Source organism: Toxorhynchites rutilus, chromosome 2 (genome assembly GCF_029784135.1).
Source record: "Toxorhynchites rutilus septentrionalis strain SRP chromosome 2, ASM2978413v1, whole genome shotgun sequence".
NCBI lineage: Eukaryota > Metazoa > Arthropoda > Insecta > Diptera > Culicidae > Toxorhynchites > Toxorhynchites rutilus.
Window position 1 is genome coordinate 215,667,908 of NC_073745.1, and position 12,447 is coordinate 215,680,354.

Here is a 12,447-nt window from a genome sequence, read left to right on the forward strand (position 1 = left end):
GGAACATAAGAGAAAAATGTGAGCTGAGGGGGAGATGTGATATAGCACTGGTCTAAACCTAGGTGTAAATAATTTTTCCTTGCCTTACTCCTTCTTGCACTCATTCCATGCGATAAAGGGTGGGGCCTAATTATCCGCAGTAAACTTTACTTCTATTTGGCCTGCTTAGCGCACTATCGCTTTATTGACCCAATTCCCGCTCGGGTCTAGTTATTCTAATTCTGGCGCGCTTATCTATACAATCCAAGAGGAAGGAAAGGAGGAAAAACATACTTCTCATTATAGAAATAACTTGACTGAAAATGCGTCTGTTGCGCTTTTATTTGTAACTATACATTACACCTGATTGCGCTTTAATTAAAGGCCTGGCTATCTAGGCTGGGTCCGTAACAGTAGTCTTTGTTAATGCTATTGCCAGACACAGCTGTTTTGCTCGATACAAAGTAAGAATTGAAGACAGATATCGCACACAGTGGTGCAACTTTTTCGATGAAGGCGTCGTGTCGATTTTAATGCCGTCTGGTATAGAGTGCTTCTTTATTTTTGCATCACATCATTTCTCCATCTATGCTGACAGTCTTCCATGTTTCACAAAACACACTGCGTCCGGGATAAACATGTCCACGCTGCTGTTCGCAGTTTTGTGTTTGGATACAAACATGATTTTTTCGTACCTATGTTTGAAAATGTGACATGTTTGTATTCGTAGTATTGGTCTAGGATTGGGCTATCTTTATAAAAAGATCGATCTTATCGAATCGATTTTCCAAACGGCTTAGGGATCGATCCACTGATTAAATCGGTACTAAAGAATCGATCTTTGCTGAATCGAACTTTACCGAATCGATTTTTGAAAAATTAAAAGCTTTTTTTCGAATATGCTTGTTTTATATGAATGTCGTCTTTTCTTTGAATAGGGAATACAAATTTCATATTTTTATTTAAATATCAGAAGCATTGTTTTGTTTCTAAGCATGAAGGCCATAGCCACAGGGCATTCATCTCGTGCTGTCAGGTAGTCGTTTTATTAAATAAATTAATTGAAAAAGCATAATTAGAAATTCAACAACCGCCCAAAACTCAGCTGACAATAAGATCCAATCGTGCCATACATCTGTCATTTAGTCGAAGCAGATTCTTGATTTTGGCGCCAGATCCAGAAAACAATCTTTTGCCTGTTATCAGTGCTTGGATTTTGAATGAACTGAATATGAGCATATGCCCTTCATTCGTTTTCTCATTCATGTACGTTGCTCCCTTTGAACCATTCAACACTACGGTGCCAGGCGAATTGCCTTGATTCACTGCCATCGACATCGGTGAACCATCAACATTCGAAGCTTGAATTTTAAAAGAGGAGCTCGAGCATTCTAAGCTCATTCTTTCTTCTATTCGCTATGATACATACTTGTGGACGTCATCTACTCACAGCTGTAAACTAAATACAGGCGCTTGTGCTCTCTTAGCGGGCTGTGGCCGAGCCTTGGCTGCACATATGGTGCACGGGAGGAGAATTGAATTGAAGCATTTTTCTAGTTTCGCATTTATTTTATTCACAGCAAACTACTAGGCTTAAACGTGAAGTTTATTAAACTTTTAATGTCATAACGTTTTATTTGAACGTTACGTATCTTTCAGGTAATAATATGAAACTTGAACTATTAATGTTAGTTCAAATATTCTATTTATAACAAGTTAATCTACCTAACAATGGTTTTAGGCTAGAATTATCTCCACCAAAATAGGTTTTTCAGAAAATCATCATAATTTTTGAACTTCAATAGTTGGGCTATGTTGTTTCATTTAGGAATGTAACACGGATTACATTTTCCTTTTCAACTGCAAACCGGAAACTGGTGCGTTAGTGCGCTTTTTAAAGGGTGTGTCACATCAAATTGCATCACGGAAAAAATGCTGTAGAAATTTAATTTTTAGGAATTATATCTTCAGCTTTCGCTTATAATCAGATAAGAGTGTATAGATCACGTTGGCCATGCTTCACTTTAAATTTTTCGTAAATTTGGAAAAATGTCGTCGAACGAAAAAGAGCGTCGTGAATTAATCCTGCGCACTCATTTCGAGAATCCGGAGTTGTCACATCGGGACATCGGTAAGATGCATGGAATCGTCCAATCCACGGTCAGCAGAGTACTAAAACGATACTTCGAGAACCTAACCATCGACCGGAAGGTGAAGAACGGCAAAAATGGATGCTCCGTCAGTGAAAAAGATCACAAGCGCGTAGTTAAGCAGTTTAGACGTGATCCGAGAAGTTCGGTCCGGGATGTCGCCAATAAGCTGAATTTGTCAAGTTCATTCGTCCAGCGGACCAAGCAGCGGGAGGGCCTGCGTACATACAAGGTTCAGAAGGCTCCTAACCGCGACAAAGGCAAAACATGGTGGGGAAGACGCGAGCCCGGATGCTGTACACCGAAATGCTGACGAAGCCGCATTGCCTGGTAATGGACGACGAAACCTACGTCAAAGCGGACTTTCGTCAGCTGCCGGGCCTGATGTTCTTCTCCGCAGAGGACAAATTCAGCGTTCCGGAGGAGATTCGCAAGCAGAAACTATCCAAGTTTGCCAAAAAGTACATGGTGTGGCAAGCGATCTGCTCTTGCGGAAAGCGGAGCGCCCCCTTCGTGATGACCGGCACGGTAAACGGGCAGGTTTACCTTAAGGAGTGCCTACAGAAGCGCTTACTACCACTATTGAAGCAGCACGAGGGCCCGACCATCTTCTGGCCGGATCTCGCTTCGTGCCACTATTCAAAGGACGTGTTGGAGTGGTACGAAGCCAACGGGGTCACCTTCGTGCCAAAGGAAATGAACCCGCCCAACGCGCTGGAGCTTCGCCCAATAGAGAAATATTGGGCGATTATGAAGCAGGCCCTCCGGAAGAACCCAAAAGTTGTCAAATCGGAGGCGGACTTCAAGAGAAAATGGATTTCTGTTCAAAAAAAACTACAACCTGACGTTGTACAGAACCTTATGGACGGGGTAAAGAGGAAGGTGCGAGCATACGGGCTTGGGCTCGATGTATGAATAAAAAGAAAATGCCAAAAGTTGTTTAATAGTTTTTATTTTACTGTCTAAAATTTTCAAAAGGATCGGTCTACTGGGCGAATTTCTACAGCGTTTTTTCCGTGATGCAATTTGATGTGACACACCCTTTATAAAGTAAAAAACTTTAGTACGCGAAGATAAGCGCTTTGGTGTTGCATGTATTGACATAAACTTATATACAGTATCAGAACAAAGCCATTCCTTATACTTCTATTAGGCATGGTAGAGTTTGAAGAAAGGCACAACTTGACAAACCTGACCCAAAAAAGTTATTCGATATACAATTTTGGACTCGAAAAAGTTACCTTTTAACGTTAAGGTGAAATATAAGTGCCTATTATAAGTACAGTGGGGTGAAAATCGTGACTTTTGAAGACTTTTTGACCAGGAATTTTTTATATCGATATTGCAGCAAAATTAAATAAGACAGAAGTTGGGTGTCGAAGAACAAATTGTAGAGAACTAGAGAACTTTAATCCAATCGATAGAAACAATAATGTTTAATATGAATTTCTGGGATAAAACTAATAATAACATATTGAAAATTACCAACTTTTAAGTTTTTCACTTCCAAAATGTTATTTAAATACACTAATTTATATGTTCCAGTACTTTATTCTTTAGCGTACTTTTTAATGTAGATCTAGTTAGAGGCAACAGAGCCTGAAACAACAAAAAGTTCTATAACTCTGTCATTGTTGAAATTCAGACATATGCGTAGAAGGATTTTTCTCATCAAATATGATCGTCTATCATCTCCTGAGAGATTCTGAATAAATTTATTTTTTTCGTATGAGAAAGGTGTGACTTTAAGAAATGAATCAAAAAATTAAATTCTACTTTTATATTTAAAAAAACTAAAATATATGCATAAAAAACGAATAGAACAATGTTTTTGACTCGATAAAATACAGAATTCGATTATATACAGTTCGAAATTCGTAAAAAGTTCGGTATGTATATTAGCAAATTTCGAAACTGTAAGAAAATATGAAACACTGTTGAAAACTATAGAGAAACTGCTATACGCGATGTCCAGAACAACAACGACATACTGCTTCGCATAGTAGTTTCAAAACAATTGATTGTTATTTCAAGCAATAATTCCAAGAGTATAAATCTAAACATTTAATTTTTAAACGATTTGTTAATAAAACTTGTCATTATCGATGCGCGTTTTTATTAAAAACATAATCGAAGTTACAGAAAGACATAGACAAGTTTGTTAGAAATTACATTATATCGTTACTATTACACGATATTGCAATGAATTCGAAGTTTTGAGGTAAGTTTACTGCTTGCTTTATTCACGTGAATACATTCCTCGTACAGCGAAATACAGCAAATACGTACAGTGTTGTCTACCGTAAATTTCTTGGTGGAAAGAGTAATATTACATATCAATCCAGTATATAACGTATGAACGTTAAGTTATGAAATATCATTAAAGATAATTATACAGTAATTCAAGTGAGAATGAAAGTATCTTATAATTTATCGAACATTGCATCGCTCACCCAATCATCACATTATATTCACATAAACTTAAACTCAAAACATATGAAGGAGTACCTTATGAATCTGCTTCAAAATAATGTCGACGATATTAATACAAAAAGTGCGACACACGGATCGCGCGCATTTCTAAAATATAGATTCTAGCTGGCTCAAATGAAATACGCTTGAGGAATTATTTGCATTCAAATTCAGTAGCACACACTGAATTTGAATGATTCAACTGCAAACTGGCACGTGAATCTCATATGCTACTGAACCAAATATACTGCTTACAGCCTACGTTCAGGGGATAAAAAAGAATTGCTAGACTCTCTTCCAAATAGTCTCACGACTTTTTAGCGTTATGAGTACAAATTCTTCAGCACATATGGATGGACACAATCGTTCTCACTTTTATTTCTCGTGTGGTATCTTCAGCGCGTTAGTGTGAGAGCTTTAGAGCAACTGAACTGTTTTACGGTTCGTTCATTCAAATTTGAATGAATGGTGAAAGCACTACCTGTAATTGATTGATGTTCAGTGATCCTATGCGCAATCGTTTAAAGTTCATCCCCTCAGTAGCTGCCACTAGTTCCATCTCTGTCAGCATTTGAACAGAAGTAAATCATAGAAGAAGCAATCCAAATGTTGACATTATGTTCAAAAAAGGTTAGGTGACATTTGATGAGATATAATCGATGTATACTGAAAAATAAATTTACAAAAAGATCGAAAAGATCGAAAGCAAAATAATCGATTTTCTCGATTTTATCGAGTACAAAAAATCGATCCAAAAAATCGGAAATCGGAATGGAAAAGATCGATCTTCTAAGAATCGGTCCGAGATCGCCCAATCCTAGTTTGGACACACGATGTTTAATCCTAATGTTTCACATGATTTTTTTTTATCCAAAATATATATTTTATTAAGGCTCATATGGCGTCAGCCTAACGGGGCCGGGAGTTCAATATTTTGACAATGTTTGCTTAGACTATGTTAGTAATATGTAACCGATTACTCGCGGTTGACTCGAGGTTAGTATTACAAGTGTTCTCATAATTGGTATGTCGCAGTCTTCGATGCTCTGTACGTGTGCCCGACACGGGATACTTCCTATTGGGATGCAGCTGACCATTAATCAGCAACGCCCCCCTAGTCTGTACCCCATATCTAGCGTGGTGCGTCTTTCTCGACTCGAGGAATCCAGGATAGAATGGTCACTAGCCGGCGCAATCATCAGCTCGTGTAGAGTTGTCATGAGCGGTACAACCTTTGGCTCTTGTTGAATGATCAGTGGACTGCACAACCTTCGGCCCGTGCATCTGTAAAGAGTGTGTGTATGTATTGCCGCGACTAAGTAAAAGTTTATCGATCGGATAGGAGGGATATGAAACGGGGACACAAAGAAGGAAATATCATTAAACGTTGACATCGGCGTTTCTGAGGAACAGGTATAGATGAAGCAGAAGATCAGGATCCCGGCTACCTAAGATATCCCGGACGGGGATATCCGATTGTCTGCCTTGTGCTCTCAGTGCTCTAGAGAGCTGAGAGCGAGCAGCATGGAACCGGATACACGACCAGACAACATGCTCGATGTCGTGGTAGCCATCGCCACAATCACAAAGATTGTTTGCTGCGAGCCCAATGCGATAGAGATGCGCGTTTAGGTTGTAGTGATTGGACATAAGCCGAGATATCACGCGAATGAAATCACGACCTACATTCAATCCCTTGAACCATGCACTCGTCGAGACCTTAGGGATAATCGTGTGTAACCAACGACCGAACTCATCTCCACTCTACATGCGCTGCCAACTTACGAGCGTGTACTGACGAGGAATGTGGAAAAATTCATTATAAGCAATTTGCCTTTCAAAAAGTGTGCCTTCTAAAGCGCCCACCTTAGCTAGCGAGTCCGCTTTCTCATTCCCCGGAATCGAACAATGAGAGGGAACCCATGCTAAGGTAATCTTGAATAATTTTTCGACCAAAACACTCAATAGTTGTCTTATTCTTGTTAGGAAATAAGATGAGCGTTTATCAACTTTCATTGAGCGGATTGCCTCTATTGAGCTGAGACTGTCTGAAAAAATAAAATAGTGGTCGATGGGCAATGTTTCAATGATCCCTAATGCGTAATATATCGCACCCAGTTCAGCGACATACACGGAACAAGGATCTTTGAGTTTGAAAGAGGCACTGGAATTTTCATTGAAGATGCCGAAGCCAGTGGACCCGTTTATGTATGAACCGTCAGTAAAGAACATTTTATCAGATCTAACTTTCCCATATTCTGCCGAAAATATCGGCGGAATAGAATCGGAGCGTAGGTGATCTGGGATTCCATGGATTTTTTGTCGCATGGACAGATCAAAAATGACAGAGGAATTGCAAAAGTATGGGAAGCAAACTTGGTTGGAGATGCCTGGTAAAGGGTGCACGTCGTGGGTAAGGTACTCATGGTATAAAGACATAAAACTTGACTGAGGAATCAGTAGATTTTCGAAGTTATCAATCACCAATGGATTCATGATCTTGCAACGGATGAGAAATCTGTAGGATAATTCTGTGAACCGAAGAGTAAGCGGGGGTACTCCTGCCAAAACTTCGAGACTCATCGTATGTGTCGAATGCAAACACCCCATGGCTATACGCAGGCAACGATATTGTATTCTCTCCAGCTTGAGAATATGAATCCTGGCAGCTGATCGGAAGCAAAAACTGCCATATTCTAACACTGATAATATCGTTGTTTTGTACAACTGAATGAGGTCTCCTGGATGGGCACCCCACCATGTTCCGGTAATTGTTTGGAGAAAATTGATTCTTTGCTGGCATTTCTGTTTCAAATACGCAATGTGTCTCCCCAAGGTACACTTAGAATCAAAATATACACCCAGGTATTTGAAAAACATAGAGTGTTGGATCGTTTTGCCGGATAGGTGAAGCTGGAATTGGGCAGGTTCGTGCTTCCTAGAAAAAACGACAATTTCAGTTTTCTCCGTAGAGAATTCGATACCCAGCTTGAGGGCCCACGTGAACAGATTGTTCATGGTATCTTGCAACGACTTTTGCAGAGCGACGGGATTAGTACCCGTGATGGAAATAACTCCATCGTCTGCAAGTTGTCTCAGCGTGCAGTCTCTAGTTAGACAATCATCCATATCATTGACGTAAAAACTGTACAAGAGGGGGCTTAGGCAGGAGCCTTGTGGTAGGCCCATAAAACTGTAACGAGAAGATTTCGAGCTGCCATGAGAGAAAATCATGTACTTTTCTGACAGTAAATTGTACAGGAAATTGTTAAGAATTGGTGAAAGTCCACGATTATGAAGCTTCTCTGAGAGAATTTCCATGGACACTGAATCAAATGCCCCTTTGATATCGAGAAAAACGGAAGCCATTTGTTCTTTGCGAGCAAATGCGATTTGGATTTCAGAAGATAGCAGCGCGAGACAATCATTCGTCCCTTTACCTCGGCGGAAGCCAAACTGCGTATTTCATAGCAAATTGTTCGTTTCGACCCACTTGTCCAAACGAAGTAGAATCATTTTCTCTAACAATTTACGAATACAGGATAACATTGCAATCGGCCTATACGAGTTGTGATCGCAAGCCGGCTTGTTGGGTTTTCGTATGGCTATCACTCTCACTTGTCTCCAGTCATGCGGGACAATATTCAGCTCCAGAAACTTGTTGAACAAGTTCAGCAAACGCTGTTTTCCCAAGTCGGGAAGATTCTTCAACAAGTTGAATTTAATCTTGTCCGACCCCGGAGCTGAATTGTTACATGAGAGAAGGGCAATTGAGAATTCCACCATCGAAAAATTTTCATCATCGCTTTGAAGTGGAATGTCGCGTGCGACGTTTTGTGCAGGAACGGTGTCGGGGCAAACCTTCCTTACAAAGTTAAAAATCCAACGGTCAGAGTATTCCTCACTTTCGTTTGTATGGTTCCAGCCACGCATTTTCCTAGCCGTATTCCAAAGAGTGCTCATAGCGGTCTCCCTTGACAAACCATTGACGAACTTCCGCCAATATCCACGCTTTTTTGCTTTAATCAAACCTTTTAGTTTGGCTTCTAGAGCTTGGTACTAGGTAGAAACCATTCCACTAATCCAGTTTTCCTGAATTTTTTGAAAGCGGATGATTTTTCAAGGTAGACCTTTGAACACTCCTTGTCCCACCAAAGTGATGGAGGACGACGTCGGAAAGTGGTAGCCGGTACACGTTTCTTTTGAGCTTGAAGTGCGCTTTCGTAAATCAAACTCGATATAAAGTTATACTCTTCGAGTGGAGGAAGTTCATGCATTGAAACAATTGCTTCAGATATTATTTCCGCAAATGTTCTCCAGTCAATATTCTTCGTGAGGTCATACGAAATATTGACTGACTTACGAGAGCTTAATTCATTAGCGATCGATAAAATTATTGGTAGGTGATCACTACCGTGGGGATCTTGGATTACCTTCCACATGCAATCCAAGGATAACGAAGAAGAGCATAGAGATATGTCTAGCATGCTTGCCCGTGCAGGAGGGTTGGCTATTCTGGTTGCTTCCCCAGTATTCAAAACTGTCAATTTGAAGTTGTCGCATAGATCATAAATCAAAGTGGCACGGTTGTCATCGTAGAGTGATCCCCATGCTGTTCCATGGGAGTTAAAATCACCTAAGATTACCCGCGGCTCCGGCATTGCCTCGATAGTATCAAAGAACTGATGGCGGCCTACCGTAGTTCTGGGAGGGATATATATCGAAGCAATGCAGAGGTCTTTGCCATTGATTTGTATCTGGCAAGCAACAACTTCAATGCCTGTCATCGATGGGAGAGTGACTCTATAGAAGGAGTGACATTTTTTAATCCCCAATAGTACGCCACCAAACGAGTCATTTCGATCGAGGCGAATAATGTTGAAATCGTGGAAATTCAGCTCATCGGCTGAAGAAAGCCATGTTTCACAGAGAGAAAATACATCACAGTTAGAGCTGTGAACTAAAAATTTAAACTGATCTAGTTTAGGAATAATGCTTCTGCAATTCCACTGTATTACAGTGGTCAAATCCTTGACCTCTTGCACTGAATCAGGCATCGAGGGAAATAAACGCTGCCAAAAAACCACATTTTGCTTTCAAAAATGTTCTCACAATCGGAAGCAAACATAATACTATGCTTTTAAGAGGGTCGTTTATATTTAAAGCATTTAAAATGTTGTCCACCAGGTCAGAAAGCGCAAGCAAGCCAGATTGTGGCTGTTGCCTCGACCGCGAAAAAGGAGCAGACGTGTTGGGTGCTGCTCCGGGAAGTGCTGAGGACCCCTGGTGCGTAGAAGAACCGCTTAAACCAGGAGGTACTTGCTTCGGTCTATTCTCAGCACGTTAGATTCGAGTTTTCATTCCAACTTGGGAAGTTTCGGTTTTCTTTCTGGGGAGTGATGGAAAAGAAGTAATTTTTCTTTTCCTGATGGCACCCTGCGATGTACCGGAACTTCCTGCATTGGGAGCGTCAGCAACAGGCTCGTCGTTCTGCAGAATGGAGTAGGGATTGTCCTGAGTCGTTGGAACGGGACTCTTAAGCATTTCTGCATAAGTCCGCTTGGAACGTTCTTTTAAGGAACGCTTGATTTTTTCCCCTCGTTGTATGTACACCGGGCATTGAGTAAGATCATGAGGAGTCCCGCCGCAATGAAGACACTTGCTCTCTTTCGGGCAAGGATTCTCATCATGGCTCTCTCCACAATCTGCGCAACGTTTTTTGTTGCAACAATAGGCGGCCGTGTGACCGAGTTGCATACATTTGTTGCATTTCATTACCCGGGGTACAAACAACCGAACAGGTAAACGAAGTGAACCTATTGCAACGTAGTTAGGAAGGGCGGAACCCTCAAATGTCACACGAAAAGAGTTTGTCCGATTGAAGACTCTTTTGTCATTTTTAAGTGACACAGATTTCAGTCGATCGCATGCAAGAATCTTCACACTTTTAAGTGAAGAGTTCTTGAAGCGACCGACACCATCGAGTATCTCTTTTCGAGTCAAACCCTTTTCGTTTATTACACCGTCTATTTCAACGTTGCAACAGAGTACGTATACGCGATACTCGATCGCAAAGAGATCACAGCGCGTTATTTCATTCGCTTGGGTTCTGCTGGAGACGACAACTCGTAATTTGTCTGGCCCCATCCGAGTAATCTCGGTAACTTCGGAAAATTTCTGTGTCAACTCTTTTGAGATGCGAATGACGTTAAGAGGTTTGGATTTTCGTCTAAAGTATACGATAAATGGGCCTTTGGCGCCATCAGGGTATTCTTTTAGACGAAAATCCTGCTTCTCGTCTTTTTCCTCATCTTCAGAGCTTTCTATCTCGTAAACAGAATTTTCCTCCTCATCTTCTGTTTCATCCTCCTCATCTTTTGTTTCATCCTCCTGCTCTTCAGGAAGAGGTTCATTATCTGATATATTCTTTGGCGTGGATGGGGGATCCTCCCCGCCCTCTGCCATATTAATAAAAACGAAGAAGTAGACAACTGTTCGATATGAACAGAATATAATAATTTGGAAAATATAAATTAGTAAAAGAAATTATATTTCTATATTAGTTATTGTTGAAAATTTTATTTATTTCAATTTTTGTTATTATGTGTAATTTGAAAATGAAAAACAGGAAGTGGGTTATATCTATGGTATAACCGCAATGGTGACGTAGGACTATCGTTGATTTAGTGATCATTTGTTTGAAGTTGAATCTGAATTCATTCTGAATGAATGAATAAATGAATATTTGGGGGACTTCGAAAACGAGAGCGTTACGTTGGAGGTACAAGGTTTTATGCATCCAATATTGGATACGAAAATGTCCTACTGATGGGGAAGAATAATCTTCAGAAGCTTTCCTGCTAATTGCACTTGATTGAAAAATCACAGAACTAAATGTATTTGGTCGCAGTATTATATGTATAGAAAACATTAAAATAAATTCGTTCGCTTGCATGTAATTTTCAATTCCAAGGGGAACTGGTTGATTATTTTGCAGCAACGACATCTTTCCGGATTCTCCTCGATTCTTCTCGAAATCCACCAGTGGTTAATGCTAACTCGATAACCACCTGTTGATTGTACTTGATTGAAAAATCACACAATTAATAGTATTTGGTCGCAGTATTAAAAGGATAGAAAACATTACAATAAACTCTTCCGCTTGAATGTAATTTTCAAGTCCAAGTGGGACTGGCAGATTATTTTACAGCAACGATCACTTCATTCCGGATTCTTCTCGATAACCAGCGAACGTTAAAAATTTGCACGCGTGTATGCGTGTGGCAGTTGCTTCGATACCTCAAGCGGAACCAATTCTCGATGCTGGTACTCTCTCGGTCGTCTTCTCTTCTCCTTCTGATGGATCGGCATTTCTGCCCTCACTCACAGTTCCAAACAAACTGCATGTCTTTCAGGTCAGGTCAGGCCAGGTAATGAATCCCTCGATCCCTCGCCGTCCAGCTCGTCCAGCACGTTCAGCTCGTTCAATTACGATGTTGTCTTGTCGATGTCCTCACGAAAAATGAATACGTTTCACCACCAGAATATCGCTTAAGTATGCTTTTTGTGCGTGATTGAATTGAGAGAAGGTGTGGTTTACGATGACTCTCTGAGTTTGAAACTTTCGGCAACTGAGTATTAATCGATTGAAAATTATATAATTTTCACGATGCGAAACATTTTCCGTTGCGTGCGCATACAATATTGGATACGAAAATTTTCTACTTATGGGGAAGAATAATTTTCAGAAGCTTTCCTGTTAATTGCGATTGATTGAAAACCACAAAACCAAATGTATTTGGTTGCAGTATTATATGGATAGAAAACATTAGAATAAACTCTTTCG